The sequence below is a fragment of the Callospermophilus lateralis genome, chromosome 2 (genome assembly GCF_048772815.1).
Source record: "Callospermophilus lateralis isolate mCalLat2 chromosome 2, mCalLat2.hap1, whole genome shotgun sequence".
NCBI lineage: Eukaryota > Metazoa > Chordata > Mammalia > Rodentia > Sciuridae > Callospermophilus > Callospermophilus lateralis.
The window spans coordinates 82,822,407-82,841,846 of NC_135306.1; the positions used below are offsets into that span (position 1 = coordinate 82,822,407).

The window sequence follows — 19,440 nt, forward strand, 5'->3', positions numbered from 1 at the left end:
AATCTTCCTCCCATTTTCTCCCTCCATACCCCACTTTTAGTCACCCCTTTTATATCAGAGAAAACATTTGGCATTTGTTTTTTTGGGATTGGCTAACTTCACATAGCATAATCTTCTCTAACTCCATCCATTTATCTACAAATGCCATGATTTTGTTCTCTTTTAGTGCTGAGTAATATTCCATTGTATATAAATGCCACATTTTTTTTTTATGCATTCATCCACTGAAGGACATCTAGGTTGGCTCCACAGTTTAGCTATTGTGAATTCTGCTGCTATAAACATTGATGTGGCTGTGTTCACTGCTTGTATCTTAAAAGTTATCTCCCATAAAACTTTTTAGGCCCTCACAGAATAGACTTTTCTGGAAGACCACACCCAAATGGTTTATCAGACAGGCTCAAACAGTTCTCCCCAGTATAGAACATTCTGACTATACTTCCCCTTTTACCCCATTCATCTCTGCTCCATGCATATCTAAGAATGGACTTTGTTTTTTCTTAATGTTGCTTGAACTTTATTCAGATCATCTGGGGGAATCAATGACTCATTAGTACAGTGGAGAGGCTTGTTTGCATTGTAATTAACCGAACTTATTTAAAATGTTTAATGTATTCAGGGTTTCTTAATACTTGTCACATTTTCTCAGTCCATACTTAGGCACATGGTATAGTGGTGTATGCATGTTTGTCATGTCTTGACAGCTCTTATTGGCCAGAGTAAGCGGATCATGTTTAGGCAGAGAGTTGGTTCCAGGCCATCACCCATAGAGTTGCAGGGAAAAAAAAAAATCTCACAAAAAGACGGATAAATAGGTTGCAAAGTTTTAATCCAGGATGATTAATCCACAGATTTTTACATTTAAAAAGTAGAAAATACTTCGTATAACAAATAAAATTTAGTTAAAACTTCTGACAAGGTTTTCAAAAGACTTTTTGAAAACAAAAGTTAATATTCCATCTGAAAGTCAACACTGCTACCAGTATTTATATAGCATTTATGTGTTTAAAGCACATTATACAAATATCAACTGAATGAACCTATAGAATTGCACTGGGATGTAGGTCCTTTCAGTTATTGTTCCCTGGTTCACATCTAGGCAGGGCTCACTTGCTCTTTTGAAAATATGGACTCCTATTAGAGAAATGGGTAAGAACACACATGGGCATATTTATTTTCCATTGGTATATATGTAATTTCAAAATATGTCTGAAGGTCATCATGATTTTATTTTATCCATTAGCAATCAGCAAATTGGTAAAATATTCTTCAGATCACAACTGTCAAGCTAATGGCATACACACACACGTCATAATTCTTATTAGTCTTTTAGCAAATTTAGAGCATTTAAAAAATAATTTTATATTTATCTTAGAGAAGATATAATATAAAGATTTTCTATATTATTTTATCAAATTAATTGATCAGTTTACATCGAATAAATAAACAGTTGGAAAGAAAAGCCAAAGCAGCACAGGGCCTCTCAATTAGGTGGTCTCTGAAAGACTGTTCATGCACATTGACTAGCTGAAAGACACTAGCCAGACTGTATATCCCTGTATTATTCATACCTATCATCCATTATATATAGTTAATGGCTTGCATATGACCTGGATTTTCTGGTTTGCGAACTATCCTGTCCTAATAAATAGACTCCTGATTGTCAGACCTCATATTCATGAATTTTGTTTCAGAAGTTGTAGTCACTATAGGATAGAACAATTGTCCATAAAAACTACTTGGTGTCAGTATAATTGAGGTAAATTAGAATTCTCCCCAACCCCCAGCAATCAGTAAATTGTATCAACTTTTTAGAAGCAATGAAACAAATCAAAAAATATTTTGGAGTCTAATTCACAACATACAAAATATCTAGGATCAGTGTTTCCAAAAATATAGGACCCTGAAGAGGATAAATGGGCATTGGTCAGAAAAAATAAGCAGTTGTAAGTAACTGTTCTCAGGGAAATGTAGGCAGCATGTGTGGTGTGCCTTCATTAAAACAAAAAACTAACAAAAAAAAACTTTTTTTTTTAACCTCTTTTTCTGATCCACTTGTATATCATTTTTTCAAAAGGCAAGATTCTTTGACAATTCCACAAGCTTGCCTCCTGCAAAATAAAACATTAAAATGCCACATAGAACACTCCTTAGCACAAGCTAGATACATGTTAGAAGCCATTGCACACATGACCATTCATTTCTACTGACCTGGTGAGTCTGCTAGTATATCTTCTTAACAGGGGTCAAAGGTAAATGGGAACTTTAAGGAAGGCAGGTGGATATGGGTTTCAGCTCTAACTGTGCCAGTTAAACAGTCTGTAATCTGTGTGTTATTTAATGATAAGGTGGAATGTGGACATTTACATTTAGTGCTAAGAACAAGTAACTGAGGGGAGGAGGGGTAGGAACCAGGGGAACAACTACACTTGAGCACTTCCCCCTAAAGTAGGGCTTCTGCAGTCATTCATAGCTAATAGGTGGATGTGGCCACTATGAAGCCTTAATGCAGCCTTTTCTAGGGAAGCAGGGAGACTGTAAAACCAGGTGGGGAATGGTAACATAACAAGCTGAGAGCTCTTTTAAGGTGCCAGGCACTGTTCTAAGTGCTTCATATATACTCTCTGGCAACAAGCTATTAAGGAAGGTAGAATTGGCCTCCATATTCTTCAGTTCTTCATCTTGGATTCAACCAGCCACAGATGGAAAATTTTTTTAAAACTGCATCTGTCCTAAACTTGTACAGACTTTTTTTATTTGTTGTTATTCCCTAAACAATATAACAACTTTTTCCATAGTATCTGCATTGTATTAATATTATAAATAATATAATTTAGTATATGGGAGGGTGTGACTTAAAGTATATATTTGTGGGTTTTATGTAAATTCTCTGCCATTATATACAGGGGACTTCAGCATATGAGGATTTGGGAATTTGGTTATCTGTGTGTGGGTTGAGGGTTGTGGTCCTGGAACTAATCAGCTGTACTATTTTTTTTTTAATCACCTTTATTTAACAGATCAGAAAAATGGAATCACTGCTAGGTAAAGTAATTTGGCTTCAGCCATGCAGTTATAGTGACCGAGCTGGAATTTGAACACATAACTTGACATCTGCCCCATGAGTAACGAGGCTGAATGAGCAAGTGAATGTCTGCACAAGAGCTGCTGCTCAGTGAAAAAGAAAAAGGGAAAATAAGTTCCTGAGCTACATGAGGTACTCTAAGAGGTGTTGAAAGTTTGAAGTTCCTGATCCCATTATTACTGGTTGTATCTATATATTAAAGTGCCACACTGTACTCCATAAATAGTTACAATTAATATATGCCAATTAAAAATTTAAAAAAAACATTTCTTAGGAAAGTTCATGTGCTGAATAAATTTAGTAGCAAAACCCAGATGTTTCAAAATTTAGAATTTCTTTGCCTAATTAAACTCCAGCTTTCTTGTTTTTATTTGCCTCAGTATAAATTACTATATGATTTTCTGATTTCTGGAGTAAAACACATTCATTGTAAAAAAATAAAATAAAAAGTATAAAAAGGAGAATGAAAGTTTTTCTATAATCGTACTACTGAGAGAAAATGGATATCCTCCATGGGTTTACGGGCATATCTGTATAGGTTAAAGATTAAAATTTTGGAAAAAAATGAACCAGAGTAAACAAATCTTGTTTACCTGTGTTTTAACTTAATATAATGTGGACATTCTCCCATGTCAATAGATAGGTTTCTACATTTTCATTTTTAATCATTACAAAGTGCCTCATTGTGTATGTTTTTCCATTTACTTTAAAGTTCCAATATTGAATGACACTTAGGTTGTCTGATTTATTGCTCCTGTAAACAAGCCTAGGATGATTAAAGGTATACTGATGTACTCCTGTTTTATTATTTCCTTACAATAAATTCTTGGAGATGAAATTCTTTGATCAAAGAGTATGCCAGTTCTTAAGAATTTTAATGTACTATGTTAATTTCCATTCTCTTCCCTATCAAAACTGTGATCTCATCAGCCTGATAAGAAAGTCTTCCTTTCCCCACATTCTTACCAACAATGGATGTAATAACATTGGGTATTCACTAGAATTTTTACCAATGTGATAAGCAAAATAAAAAATTATAAAATATTTTATTTCTTGATTTGCATTTCTTTGTTTACTACTAAAGTTGTGCTTGGGAAGTGACTAGATATTAGTCACATTTTCATTAGCACATATTTTTCATTTATTTTTGGTTTTAAGTGATTTTCAGGTATCAAAAATATGAACTGTTATAGATGTCAAAACTGTCTATTTGGGGCTGGGGTTGTAGCTCAGGGGTAGAGAGCTTGCCTAGCATATGTGAGGCACTGGGTTCTATCCTCAGAACCATATAAAAATAAATAAATAAAATAAAGGCATTGTGTCCATCTACAACTAAAAAAAATATAAAAATCTTGTTTATTCTATTTCTTATTTGTCTTTAACTTTATGTATGGTTTGGAGTTTTATATATTTAAATATGTCAAAATTTCCCTTTAGGTTCTCATTTGATCTTACACTTATAAAGATCACTTTCACATTGAGAATATAAAAGCAATTACTTATTATGTACCTGAAATTGAATTTCATAAACGACTAATCTGGCCAGTTCTATTTTTTTCCCTCCAAATCAAGTCTTTCTTAAAAAAATAAATGTTTTGTGTTTTCAGTGGCACTAAAAAAAACAAGATGTTATTTATTTCAGATGAGATTGAAGTTGATAGCTTATGAACCATATGCTGTTTTCCAGCAGCAATGCTGAATTTCTGAACTGTTCATCTTTTTCTTGTCAATCTGTGGCCAATGCTGGCTGTCTTTCTCAAGATCTGGAAAAGTTTTTTTTTTTTTTTCTTTGACCAAAGTCTTGATGTTGGCCCTGGGGACATCCTGTTTCATATAACAATTAAATTGAGAAAGTCCTTGGTGTTCATGAAAAAATAAAGAGAGCAGAAAACCTTTCTTCTGATTCCCACAGAAATGAAGCAACCAAAGAGATAATTGGCTTGCACACATCTTGAAAGCCTTCTAGGGAGTGTAGCCAACAAGAGCAGTGAGAGCAATGGAGGCTGTCTACATGCCACATGGCTGCACACACCTCGTTAACTATCATGGAGGCAAGTTGGGTGGGTCTCAGCTTGCCTTGCAGCCTGTGTCAAGTTCAGGATGTCTGGAAATATCCCACTTGGAAGGAGATCACACAAACCTCTGCCTGATGTAATGGCATGGCAACTCTTGTTGCGGGAAATTCTCCTGTGTATCTAGTTGATTTATACTCACTGAATTTGGTTGAATCTCCTCTGAAGACCGGTCCTGCAGCTTGCTCTTCTCTCTCCTGCAAGTGGTAAGACACCAGACATTGTCCTCTAAACTTTTTTCCTTTCACAAGTGAAATCGCTTGTATTTGGACAAAATGATGTCATGATGGAAACCCATTATAAAATTAGCTTGAAGGGACAACCAGGATGTGCATCAGATTTTCCATATGCCCTGACAAAATCTTTTTTTTTTTTTTTTTGAATCAGAGGATGATTAAAAACATAGAATGTGTCATATTTTTCTTCATCTTTATTTAAAATAGGGCCTTGTTGATTAATAAAATTCTATTTTATATTTTCATTTGCAAAAGGATGCATATTTCCTCCTTAGTATTCATTTATTACCTCAATTGATATTTATTGAACATGTGTTATGTAAAAGAACTGAAACTGTATTTGAGTTTCTGCCAAGTATTGCACTAGGTGTTTTTACAGATACTTCCTCATTTAATCTGCATGACAATGTTCTGACACAGATATGTCAAGAAACCAAAGTTCAGAGAGGTTGAGTGACTTGTCCTAGAACACTCATCAGGCAGGTGTTGGACCTGGAATTCATATGCATAGTATATGTGTGCTTGGTTCATCTCTTTACTTCCCATTGTTGCAGTGAGTATTCTTTTTAAAATTTTGATGATAGGAGAGATTGAACCCAGAGGGGCTCTACCACTGAACTACATACATCCTTAGCCCTTTTTATTTTTTATTTTGACAGAAGTCTCACTAAGTTGGTCTGCTTGATCTATCAGGGGATGTTAAGATCAACCACCATGATTGTGTTTTTTGTCAAATTCTTGTCACTTTATTAGTTGTGATTTATATGAATTTTAGACTATGTTGTTAGTTATATGTATTTTAGGCTATCCTTTTAGTTTCTAAGTAGATTGCTTAATGTTTTCCCCCTTAACTTCTATTTATTTAATCCAAATTTTGTTATACCAGCAGTGTTTTGGCTAGATAGTTTCCTGATACATATTTATTTCCTGATAATCTCATTTTATGTCTCTCTGTGTGATTTTGTTTTAGGCTTGCATTCTGTAACCAGCACAGGTTTTTAAAATATTAATGCATTCAGGCAAATGCTGTCTTTTAATAGAATTTAATTGTGTGCATTGCTGAAGCTGGATTTATCTATCTATTTATTTATCTATTTTTTGCCACCTCATTCATTGCTTTGTTCTTTTTTTCCCCCCTTTCCTTGCTTTCTGATAGATGGAATGGATAAACTTTTCCAGATTCCTTTTCTATTCCTCTGAAGGTTTGCAAACTGGAAGATTATGTTTCTCTGTTAGTGGTTACCATTAGTGTTTTAATCCATGTATGTAACAATATGGGTTTCTAATAATATGAAAAGTTACACAGCATTTCTACTCTCCTGCTAGAGGTGGCACAAATCCCTGTGTGCTGGATCTAGATGGACACCCCATCTAGATATTTTGTGTGAATTTTGATGGTATCTTTTGTGCCATCTCTCTGTTCACACATCCATGTCTACAGATCTGTCTCTGCTTCTCCTTATTGCCCACTCCCTTGCCAGGGTACAGCTCTGATCACCATTTCTATTTATTTCTTTTTCTGTTTTTATCCCATGGACATTTTTATCTTGTGTTTGAATCTGATTGTGACTTCTTTTTATTTTTGTTTTTAAATCTATCATTACTGTATATTTGGTGAAGCAGAAATGTGTCAGAGCTTAAAGTGGCAGAGCCGTCCTGCATGGAGTTCTCTAGAATAGTTTTTAAAGTATCCCAAGTAGTGACTAGGGGTTTCAACAGAATTCCCCTGGTTGAAAAAAATGCAGATCTTTGCTGTCATGTGTTGTTCCTGCATAAGAACACCTGAAAAAGTCTGTCATGCATTGCCGGACAATGGGGATGCCTTCTGGGAAGTGTCTTGTTAGATGATTTTGGCATTATGGAAATATCATAAGGTGTACTTATACAAAATATGATGGCTACAGTGTCACTCTGTGATGTGATCTATGGGACTACCTTGTCTATGTTATGTGGCAAAAGGCTGTGTATACTCCCAATCCTATAGCCCTTTATTTTTTTATTTACAGTCAAGGGCTCTTTTCCATCAAGGTTGCCCTTAGCACATAGCACACCTTTGTAAACATTACAATAAGATGCCAGGTAGCTTCAGTCCTACAGCTTGCAACTGGAGGTCAGATTGCGTTTCAGTTCCTGCTCACCCCTTCAATGGATGCCTTTGAACACACAAGCAGAATCCCCACATGCAGAGACTCTGTTTACCAGTAACTTTGCAAAGTGAGTTATTAAGCATTACTAATAGTTGATATTTCCAAACTATGGTTGGTATGTTGTGGGAATTTACTGTTGGCACTTTTAGAATTCTTGCCAAACAAACAAACAAACAAACCCAGTTTTTATGCACCAGTGCAGAGTTTTTCCTGGCCCTGTGCCTACTCTGCTAGCCAACATTGCTGATACTGAACCGTGGTCATAGCAGTTTGATATTCTGTGCACCAGATTGTACATTGTTTTTAGACAGGATCTTTTCAGGAGTGTCCATCTAGCAGGATTCTGAAGAGAACCAAGACCTTTTAGCATAACTTTATTCCTTCATGTTATATTCTAAATGAGAATGTAGGTAGAGGCATCAGAACAACTTAATATTTTAATGGAACCTAACAGCAATCAAAATAATTGCAGAATACTAAGTGGTATTACCAGAGTTGTGCTGGTAAATATCTAACAATCTGCTCTCTGAAAGGTGAAGCCTTTGTTTGTAGTGTTTGTGGATGTTTTAATGAGAATACTTCCACCATAACCAATTTCAAGCTATCCTTGCATTGACAGCACCAAACCACTAAGAACAGTTGGGAAAGACACAATTGTCTCCACATGTCACTGGATTACATTGTATTTAAAATAGGACATTGATACTTTTATTTCAATCATGGGTAATAATTTTAAAACTGTATTTTCAAAGTTCAAAGAATGATCAGTCCAAAAAACTATCTATCAAGTCAACAGTGGCCATGAACTCGAGGTCTTGTGTTTGAGACTTGAACAGTTCCCAGTCAATAGCTTCTGGAGAGAGCAGATCCCAGGGCAGACAATAAAGTCTGTCCCTAAAGCATTTTTTTTTTCTGCCGCCTATGGAGATGAATAGATCCTACTCCAGGAACATTATTTTGAAAAGAATATCTACTTTTTATTTAGAAAATTTTAAGTGAATTTCAAAGACATTACTATGGGCACTTGCCTGTGTTCCATCTTTCAAGGTACAGCATCCTTTTTCCATTGGAATTCTGATGTCTTTGCTACCTCCATCTGGTATTTGTTTGCCTCTCAAGAGTGCTCTGCCAACCAAGTAGCTCCCATTTTTACATGCCGTGTATTTGGTATCCCATTAAGTCTCGCAATCTAGTATACTTTAGACCTCATGTCTTCTTTGTCACTGTATTTTTGTAGTTGTGATGAAATGATAAATATTTTCTTCTTTTTTTCCATTGAGAATGTCATAATGTTTTCCTGAACATTAAGTTGATGTTGTTGACAGTATTCTGTGTTATTTAGCAAAGTGGCAGACTAGAAACAGTGTTTACTCCACTGAGTTATACATTCCTAGCAAAAACTTGGAGAAAAATAAATGTGATATTCTTTCTTTCCTGTTTTCCTTTTGAAAGTTTTTGCTCTTTACTTGGAAGAGGTAGATAATTAGTAGACATACATTTAACTAAATATATATATGAAGTTGTATTGTGAATATTTTAGTAATTCTCTTCCACAACTTCCACCACTCTTTTTTTTTTTTTTTTAAACAGGTCTCCACAGTGTTTACCCTGGGGTGGTTGATTTATTTTTCCTATGTTGCAATCAATGTTCCAGATTGAATTATGCTAAAAATATAAATATGGAATTTGCCTTCAAGCAAAGGCAAACTGTTTCCCAGGAGCAATGTTTTGTTTAGTTTTTAATGTTGATAGATGACAAGTATTTTCAGTGATTCTATATAACATACTTCATAGAATACACATATTGGAATAAACATCAGAATCTAAGTTAACATGTTTCCTAATGATGGTCCACAAAATGTTCATCTAGAGAAATTTATAATACTATTTACTCCTTAAAGTCAGTAAGCCAGTAGTTACTAAAAAGGCTACAAAGTCTTTCTGTGGCATGTGTGCGTTCGCACACACACACACACACACACACACACACACACACACCTTATTTAATTCAATGTTTACCACTGAATTAATTTTGAGAAGAAAAGTTTTCACACCATATCTACAAAATCCTTTGAAAGAATGTTTTGTGTAATATTCGTTTGATAAATTTTCTCTAAACTCATTGACTAATGATGACCATATGTGCACACTTGTAGGTTTCATTAATATATTCATGATGGGAACTTGCAGCGTTTTTACACTATTTAAGCAAAAGGTCCTTAATTCATTCTAAGTGCAAATAAATTATTCCTGTATTTATCTAAGAATGTCCTTGTAGTTGAACATGAATATGATCATGTTTCATGAAAGAAACCTTGATGGCACTTTTGCTTCTTATAAACATTTTACATATAAGACAGAGGAGAAAGTTTTGCCTATGTATGTATTTCATAATCAGTGACAATTATGGCAATCTGTGTCCTTCTGTCTTCATTGTTGTGTATTACTGTTTATCAATGAAGTTCTAAGTATTACAACTTTATATGTGTAACTATGTAGTGGTTTATGGAAGACTTGATTAGTCATTATTTATGAATAACTGATCTACAAGACTGGAAACAATACTTTATCAAAGGGTTGAGATTTCTTGGGAACTAAAATGTCTTTCATGGTTTTTATCTAGATAACAGTAAATCAAAAGATTACCATCCAAAGAACGGCAAAAATAAGAAGAAATATTATTTAAACTAATTTAATTATTTTAGGGATAAGGCAAAAGATGGTCATTTACAGAAAATTTGATAATACAGAAAAGTAGGCAGAAAAAAATAAAGTTTGCCCATAGTTATATTACCTAAATGTAAGTGTTGTTAATATTATATGTGTGGTTTCCTTTTACATGCATTTGTTCTTTTTGCTTTTAATCAATAGAGAGGCACATTTACTGGGAAGGTGGTAGATCTCTAACTTCAGGGTCCCTCACTTGCAGAAAATCCTTCCAAGGCCTGGGAGGGTCACTAGCAATATGTAAACATGGTCATATATTTATGAAAATGTTGCAAAAGTACAATCAATTCATTGAAATTCCTAAGACTGCTGACTTTTCTCCCTCAATTCCTACCTGTTTCATATCCAGTGTTGATGGAGTGGCAGCAGGAATTTTGAGATTCTGACTAAGAGAAGTTGAGTTGTGGATTCATATAATTTGGGATTTGGTGATTTATTTATTTATTAATTACTTTTCTAGAACTTATTTATTTTATTGATGCATTATAATTACACAATAGTAGGATATATTTCTATATATTTATATGGAAGTTTATGTTTAAAAGGTTCACCATCACTTCTCTGGATATGCTATCCAGGAATTGTGCTTGTTGCTGACCTGTCTTGTATTGTGACTCAGTGTGACAGGGCCAGAAGTTGTATTGCAATATGCATATGTTCTATGGTGCTTGACAGAAAAATATGAGCAGGGGGAAAACAAGATGACATTTTTCGAGCCAAAAGTTTGTGTGTGGGAAAGTGTTCCAACCAGAAGACAGGAACAATTATCAGCACAGGATTCAATTCTTATGGATGTCTAGTCAAAAGGAAGTTCACTCTTTTCAGAGAATTTTAATTTACTAATATTATAATTATACTGAAAGTGGAATTCAAACTCCTACCATTTTTATTTAAAAATTATAGCACTTGAATTTTCCATATTAAAATGGTTTTTGTAAATCTTTCTTGTGCTGCCATAACATTCAACTCAGCTTAAGCTAGCTCAGTGTTCTACTCTGATACCCTACCATGAGTGATGAACTGTAACCTGCAATTTAATTCTGGATCAACTCTAATGCAACTTTTCCTTTCCCATGTGCTTTCTCTGGCTTTACTTCTGTCTTTAGGTTCTTTTTACCTAGAACACCTTTCTTTTCTGTGTCCAGTGAATTACTCCTTTTCTCTAAGAACTAGTTCATATCTCACTTTTTTTTTTCATAAGGCCTACCCTGTCTCCGTGAATAACTACTATCCCTGTAACAATATGGGTTCTCATAACATGTGCCTGTGATTGCCCTTATATTGGATGATGGTTTTCATTTACCTATATGAATACATGTGGCAAAGAAACTTATTTTATTCTTCATCCCACTGAAAATGTTGCCTTCCACACTGTCTGAAATATGGGGTTATTATAAAATTGTATCTAAACAGAGAGCAGGGAATGCATAAGTATAGATATTATAGCCAGGTTCAAAGACACATGAAATAGCAAACTCTCTTCTAATAATTAGGCACATTTGTAAGACACTTCCCTGTTCTTATTTGGATAAAGATTAAAATAATTAACCATAAGCCCTATTTAATCTTACAGTTATTTTGAAGTTTCTTAGAAGAAAGTTTACAATAAAAACCAAACCTATATTTTAAAAGAATGAAGATTAGTAAGTACACTAATTTCATTAGGTCTGGCTGCAGATGACTAATATTTGTCTATACCAGGTAACGATGGCTTAGACAAGATGAAAGCTATGGTGGTTTAGATCTTCAATGGCATCCGACAATTCTCTTAGACAGAAAGAAAATGTGGTTTCTATTTCCAGCATCACCTTATGATCTGAAATGATTGTTTTTTCTTCACCTATCATGTCCATTTTCCAGCCAGTAGGAAGGGGGAAAGCTGTGTATTCCTGTGGGTACCCTTCCCAGATTTGTTCACATTTCTTCCAGTTGTATTTTATTGATGATAATTTAAACACATGTTGACATACAGCTGCAACATAAGCTAGAAACAATTGTCTCCATTCTAGATATCCCTGTAAAATTTGATTTAGGTGTTCTATCACTAAGGAGAAAGGGCAGAATAAACACTGAGGCACAGCTAGTGGTCTCTGCTGCAAGGATAAATGGAATAAGCTTTTACTGAGTTTCTATTACATACACTATTTCATTCAAATCTCATAGGAAACACGCACATATGTACATGTACACCTACGTATGTATATACATGTGTATATATACATATATATATATACACATACATATATTCTCCGTTATATAAATGGCCAAACTAACTCTAAAAGAGATTCACTACCTACCTTGCCTGAGGTCACTCAGATACTCAGTGATAGAAACAGAAGTCAACTGAAGTGTCTGATTGTAGAGCTCATGCCCTTATCACTAAATTATATTTCCTTAAATAAAATCTAGCAGAATGTGTGGTTAACACTTAAAGGTTTCATTTTCTACTAATAAATTGACACTCATGACACTTGTATGAACATTTCTGTGCTCCCCAGGTAGATGGCAACGGGTTATAGCACTGGTTTTTCCTTTGCCTTGTGTTTCCTAATGCAAATCAAATGCTCTGGAATGCTTTAGAAAGAGGAGACATTATAAAGTTCAATTTCCTAGGTTTCAGGTGGCATCCATTTTTTATATCACTTGTTCTTTGTTTTAAACCAAATTGTCCCCATTATATAAACTTGTAAATTTTAAATTTTATGTTAATTATTTAGTGATTATCTTAAAATATTTAACCTACATATTTTGTAGAAGCTAAGAAGCTTAAGGTTAACTAATATATCAATCTTCAAAAATATGAAAGTCTTGTAACACTTTGATTTAAATTTCTCCTTCCATCTTTCATGTTATTTTTATCTGGCGTTTTTCTAGTTATAATTTATTTTTAACACACCACCCTAAATGATCTTTTGTTAGTCAGAATTACAAAAATATTCTATCAACATTTTTTCCAACTGTACACTTTACCCTCCCTTTTTTCAGTTCAAATTCCTCTTAATGTGTCATTCTTAAGTAATTTTTCATCATGAGTTCACACATAGTGAGTTATATTTGTCTTCATACTTCTGAAAATGCTTTTTTTTGTCTACTCTTGCTTGACTGATGGAATCATAGTTGGACAGTTAATTTTCCCAGCTTATTTAGGATATTGCTCAATGTTGTCTATTGTTGCTGATGAGAAGTTTGAAATCAGTCTGATTGATGATATCTTTAAAGTTTTTTTTCTTTTTGGAAGCTTTTAAGATTTTCTTTTTAAAAAAAGTTTGAATTCTGTGACCTCACTCTTACGTGTTTAAGTGTAGAATTTGTGCCTGCTTGCAGTACTGTGGTATAGTTGTTGCAGTTGGTGAATGAATATTGATAATTGTTGTTAACTAAAGTCCATAGTTTATATTAGAGCTCATTCTTTGTGTTGTACAATTCTGATTTTTTTTTCCTTTGGTACTGGGGATTAAACTCAGGGGCACTCAAACACTGAGCCACATCTTCAGCTCTATATTGTATTTTATTTAGAGACAGGGTCTCACTGAGTTGCTAAGTGCCTCACCATTGCTAAGGCTGGTTTTGAACTTGTGATCCTCCTTTGTTAGCCTCCTGAGCTGCTGGAATTACAGGAGTATGCCACCACTCCTGGCCCAATTCTATAAATTTGATAAATGAATAGTGTCATGTATCTACTATAAGAACATCTGGAATAGTTTCAATGCCCTAAAAATCTGTGCTTTACCTATTCACCTTTTCCTTCCCCAAACCTTTGGCAGACACTGATATTTTACTGTTTATGTCATTTTGCCTTTTCCAGAATATTAACTGCTATAATTGGAATGGGTGTGCAGTATATATTCTTTTCAGACTGACTTCTTTCATTTATCAGTATTCATTTCATTTAAGGATTCTCTATGTCTTTTCATGGTTTGAAAGCTCATTTCTTTTTTTCACTGAATAATATGCCATTGTATGGATGAACCACAGTTTATTTATGACTTGACTATTGAAGGACATCTTGCTCACTTCCAACTTCTAGAAATTTTGAATAAAGGTGCTGTAACTATCTGTGAACAGGTTTTTTTTTTTGTTGTTGTTGTTGTTTTTGTGTGTGTTTGTGTACATACATTTTCAACTCAAGTGGATAAATACCTAGGGCTATGATTGCTAAAACACATGAAAAGAATATACTTAGTTCTCTAAGAAACTGACAAATCTTCCTAAGTGGCCACAACATTTTGCCTTTTCCCAAACAATGAAAGGAATTTCTATTGTTCAGCAATTTCATCAGCATTTGGTTTTATCTGTTTTTGGATTTTAGTCAACCAAGCAAGTGGGTAGTACTAAATCACTGCTTTCATCTGCAATTTCCTAATAACAAGTGATAACATTTTTTCATGTGTTAATTTGCCATCTCTATTTTTGGTGAGGTATTGTTTGTTTTAAGAGTTCTTTATGTATTTTGGGCTTAGCCTCTTTAATAGATAAGTGTTTTGCATATACTTGCTCCTCATCTGTAGCTTGTTTTTTTTTTTTATTCTTGTAACCATATCTTTTGAAGACCACATGTTTACAATTTTAATAGATTTTACTTTAACCACTTTTAAAAAACTGTAATGGATTGTGCTTTAGATATTATATATAAAAACTCATCACCCAACCAATATTTCCTTTCTAAAAAGTTTATATCATTGTGTTTTACTTTTATGTTCATTTTCAGTTAATTTTTGTGAAAGGTGAAAGGTCTTGCTGCTGTTAAGATTTTCTCTTGGTCTTTGGTTTTCTTTAGCCTGATATAATATGGTTGTCTAGATTTTTCTTTTTAAATTTATCCCATTTGGTGTCCTGTGAACTTCTTGGATCTGTGGTTTGGCTGTCATGAGTTTTGGAAAAGTCTCTTCCATTATTACTTCAAACCTTTCTTTTGCTCCATTATCTTTATTTCTCTTTCTGTTAACTCAGTGTCATATGTGTTACAGCTTTTTGAATAAAACTGTAGTTCTTGGATATACTGCTTTTTTTGTTTGTTTTGTTCCTTTTTCTAGCTTTTTCTTTCACTTTAGAAATTTTCTATCAACATATCTTTAAGGTCACTGAAATGTTATTGGGCTGTGTCCTCTTTACTAATAAACCCATAACTTTCTTCTTTTCTCTTAATGATAGTTTTTATTTCCAGCATTTCCTTTAATTCTTAATTTTTGTCTTGCTTCTTACATTGACCATCTGTACCTAAATTTTGTTTATTTTTTATTTTCTTTAGAATCTATAATGTATTAATCATAGTTTTAAAAATTCCTGCTTTGAAATTCTAAAATCTCTTGGGGTTGGGGATGTGGCTCAAGCGATAGCGCACTTGCCCTTGGCATGTGCAGGGCACTGGGTTCGATCCTCAGCACCACATAAAAATAAAATAAGGATGTTGTATCCACCAAAAACTAAAAAATAAATATTAAAAAATTCTCTCTCTCTCTTTCTCTCTCTCTCTCTCTCTAAAAAAAAGAAAGAAAGAAATTCTAAAATCTCTACTATATCTGAATCTGATTCTGATACTTGCTTTGTTTCTTCAGATTGTTTCTTATTTTTAGTATGTCTTATAATTTTTGGTTAAAAGGAGTACTGAGCATAAGAACGGAGGTAAATAGACCTGGAGTGTGAGGTTTTTATGTCAATCAGGCTAAAAGTTTTGCTGTGATAGTGTGCTGTAGCTGGAGTTTTCAGAATCTTCAATTTTCTGCAGTATGCTTGTTTTCATACCCCTCTGGTGTTTGAGTTCCCTTAAAATTTTTTTCTTGTATAGAGTATGTCTTGCAGCTTTTTAAGCAGTAAACTGTAAGGACAGAAGACAAGGAAGGAAATAAAGAGAGAAGAGAGGCAGCTCAACAGCAACCCAGGTTTATTTGGAATAAACCTGCAGAGGGGGGCACAGTGGAGATTGAGACCAATCTTCTTCTAACAGCCTGGGGTAGGTAGAGGCACATGGTGGGGGGTGGGGAAAGTTTTGTGATTAGGCCATTGCTAGGGGGTTGTCAGGAAGGGTCATTTTGTTCCTCACCTCTATTTTTTGAGGTGGTCACTATTCAATGTAGAAACAAGTGTTTTCAGGATTCCAGTCCTGGATAGTAATTTCCTTTCTTTGTATGATGATAGAGTATTTATTATCTGAGGTTATCTTGTTCTAAGATGAAGGATACATTTCAAAATGCTGCTGCCTATGTCAGGTTCTCCCTAACATAAACCACTACTGCTATACTGAGGTAACAAAACCAGACCTAGATGAGAAACAAGGCTATAAGAACATTATCTTGAAAAATTACATCCTGTGGAAAAGGCCATTTCCCCTTATTGCTTCTGTTTCTGTAAACATGCTTGCTGCTAGAGACCCCTGTGCAAACCCTTCAGTCACGTAGGCTAAAAATTTGTAAATCCTCTAATGACAGGAGAGGTCTGAGATGATACCAAATAGACTATAAATGTTGTAAGAAACTGTGGATTGGGGCTCAGACTTTGGAGTAGAGACTCCTCTGAGCCTGTCACAGTAATAAACCCCACTTCTCCTACTCTCCCAGTGTTGCTTGGTGCTTCTTGACTGCTCTGCTTCCTGTAACAATACTGCAGCCTTGATGTTGTGGTGGTAAGGTGATAGTGTTGGTAAGAGATAGTATTCTTTAATTCTATGATGCCCAGTCTTTAGTGGGCCTATGTCCCTAGACTGTGTGATCTTCACAAGTGTTTGTCTGCTTTTTTTCTCCTTTAGGGGAGATAAAGAGCTTTAAAGAGGGTAAAGTGAGTGTAAGTTCTCTCTCTCTCAGTATCCAATAAGGCTTTGGAAAATTCCCTTCACTTGCTCAGTAAGCCTTTGTTATAGAGAAAGCTCTGCAAAATACTACTACGACTAGCACCCAGAGCAGCAGCAGCTAGTAGTACAGATGATTGACAGATATGGCTTATAATATGAGGGTTGCTTGCAAAGACCAAGTCGGGAAAGTAGTGGCTAAAAGAGGAGGGGAGGAGACCAAAAGAATCAAGAAAGAGGTATTGCGGCTGTTTAGCAATGACAGGTTTTGTGTACATGATTATTATCACTGAATAAACTTAAACATTCTGGAAATTAAAAAAAAAAAAAAAGAGAAGAGAATGCTTTGACTCTATTTGAAAATACTTTGCTTTTTCTCTCTTTTTTAGAAACAAAAGTTTTTCTTGGCTCTTCACTATGACAACCTGTAAGGTTCCTGGACATAAAACTCAGGAAAGTGTGGGCTACCGGTGACTGTAGCCCTCATTCTGCACTAATCTATAGTGTTCTTACAAGTTTATGACTTTAACTAATCTGGTTTCAAGTGAAATGCTCTTGGTTGTAATGCTCTCTATTCACCAATCTCCTCAGATTTCAGGTGGTGGTTTTCCCTATCACTTCAAGTCTATAATGGGTCCAAGGAAAGTTGTTGATATTCAGTTTGTTTAGATTTTTTTCTTGTTGTAAAATGGGAATGATGACTTCCAAGTTCTTTATGTGTTAGAGTTGAAACTAGAAGTTCTCTACAAACTTAAAAGTTTAAAAGCATTTTTTTCACATATAATTCCTTGACCCATCTGGAATTAATAGTTGAAAATAGGTCTCATTGATTAATCAACTTTTTTGTTTGTTTTTATGTGGCTAAAAATTCACCCTAATTTTCATTTATTGAATAGTTTCTCCTTTTCCCATTGTTATGATTTACTAGTCCTTTATTTATTAAGTTTCCATATATTCTTGATTTGTTTCTGCTCTCTTGATTTTACTTTATTAGGTATTTATCGATCTTTGGAACAATAACACACTTTTAAATCCAGGAGTTAGAAGTTCGCTCAGTGATAGAGTGCTTGCCTAGCTGCCGAAGGTCCTGTGTCCTGTACCCAGTACCATCCACACACACCAAAAAAAAAAAAAAAAGATAAAATCTGGTAAGGCCAACCCTCCTACTTAATTCTTCTTTCGTAATGGTGGCCTATGCTTGGCCTTTTGTAGGAAAGTGTTGATTTCTGTTTTTTTTGTTTGTTTGTTGTTGTTGTTGTTTTTTAATATGGAACGCTTCACAAATTTGCGTGTCAACCTTGCACAGGGGCCATGCGAATCTTCTCTGTATCGTTCCAATTTTAGTATATGTGCTGCTGAAGCAAGCACAGATTTCTGTTTGTTTATCTTGTAGTTCAGAGGAATTTTCAGTATTTGCAATAATGCTTTTCTTAGTTCTGAAAAAAAACTTCAACTTTTATTCAAATATTCCTTCTGACCAATTTCTCTCAACTTTTCTCCATTTTCCCAATGAGGTTGTTATATCTGCATTGTCAAAAATTCTTAATATCTGCATCCTGAAGTGTGACAATAATATTCACATATATTCACGCCTACTTTCACAATTGCATCCACTGCCATTATCCTCAATGATGTTCCTTGTTCTTTTCTCAGATGGCTGAATTTGAACCATGATACTTTTTAATGAAAACATTTATGAAGACTGTTTTTTGTCAAGTTGTTTTTCAGGGACTTGGTACTGTTCTTCATTAATTAAATAAGTCGATTACTTAAACTGTTATGAGAGCATTCTGTTTTATCTTTGGATTTTTTTCAGTTTGATTTTTGGTTATCTTCTTCAAAACACAGTGTTTGTTTTTCTTTAGTTGTCTTCTATAATTAATACCCTTTAATATTTCTTTAAAAAGCCTACTTCTTTTCCTTTTCAATCTACTCATTTTAAAGCTTTTTCCTGTGTGTTCTTGACTCTTCTTTAGTAATTCCTATTTCTGATGTGACCTTTACTTTGTTACTCGTTTCTTACAAAATAATTTTCCTCTGAGCACTCACCCTCCTCCCCGACTATTGGGCCATATTTCAATTACTTTCTTTGATTTTCCTGAAGATGTTTGATCATAATCTTAGACTAATCTGAATTATAATTTTCTGATATGAATCCTTCATTTAGTTTGTTTCATTATTGTACTCTCTTTCTTGGTTCTGAAAGTATGTTTATATAAATTTATGCTTTTGCCCATTATTGAATGTTAAAAGTTTTCCTGGATCAGCTGTTTGTAGGACAGAAACATAAACAGCTGGGATAAACTGGGATATTAGGAAAATTCGCTAACTTGCCCTGAATATTTTGTTGCTAGTATTCAGTCCTGGCCTGTGGTGACAGACATTGATGGGT

General features: G+C 34.3%; 1 non-coding gene across 1 annotated transcript; it reads right to left on the minus strand.

Annotated features, from left to right (window-relative positions):
- Positions 1-18,309: 18,309 nt before the first annotated feature.
- LOC143393143 (U6 spliceosomal RNA) lies at positions 18,310-18,416 on the minus strand. Its single transcript, XR_013090464.1, has one exon. It is a non-coding gene; the product is annotated as a U6 spliceosomal RNA (small nuclear RNA).
- Between the last annotated feature and the right edge of the window lie 1,024 nt (positions 18,417-19,440).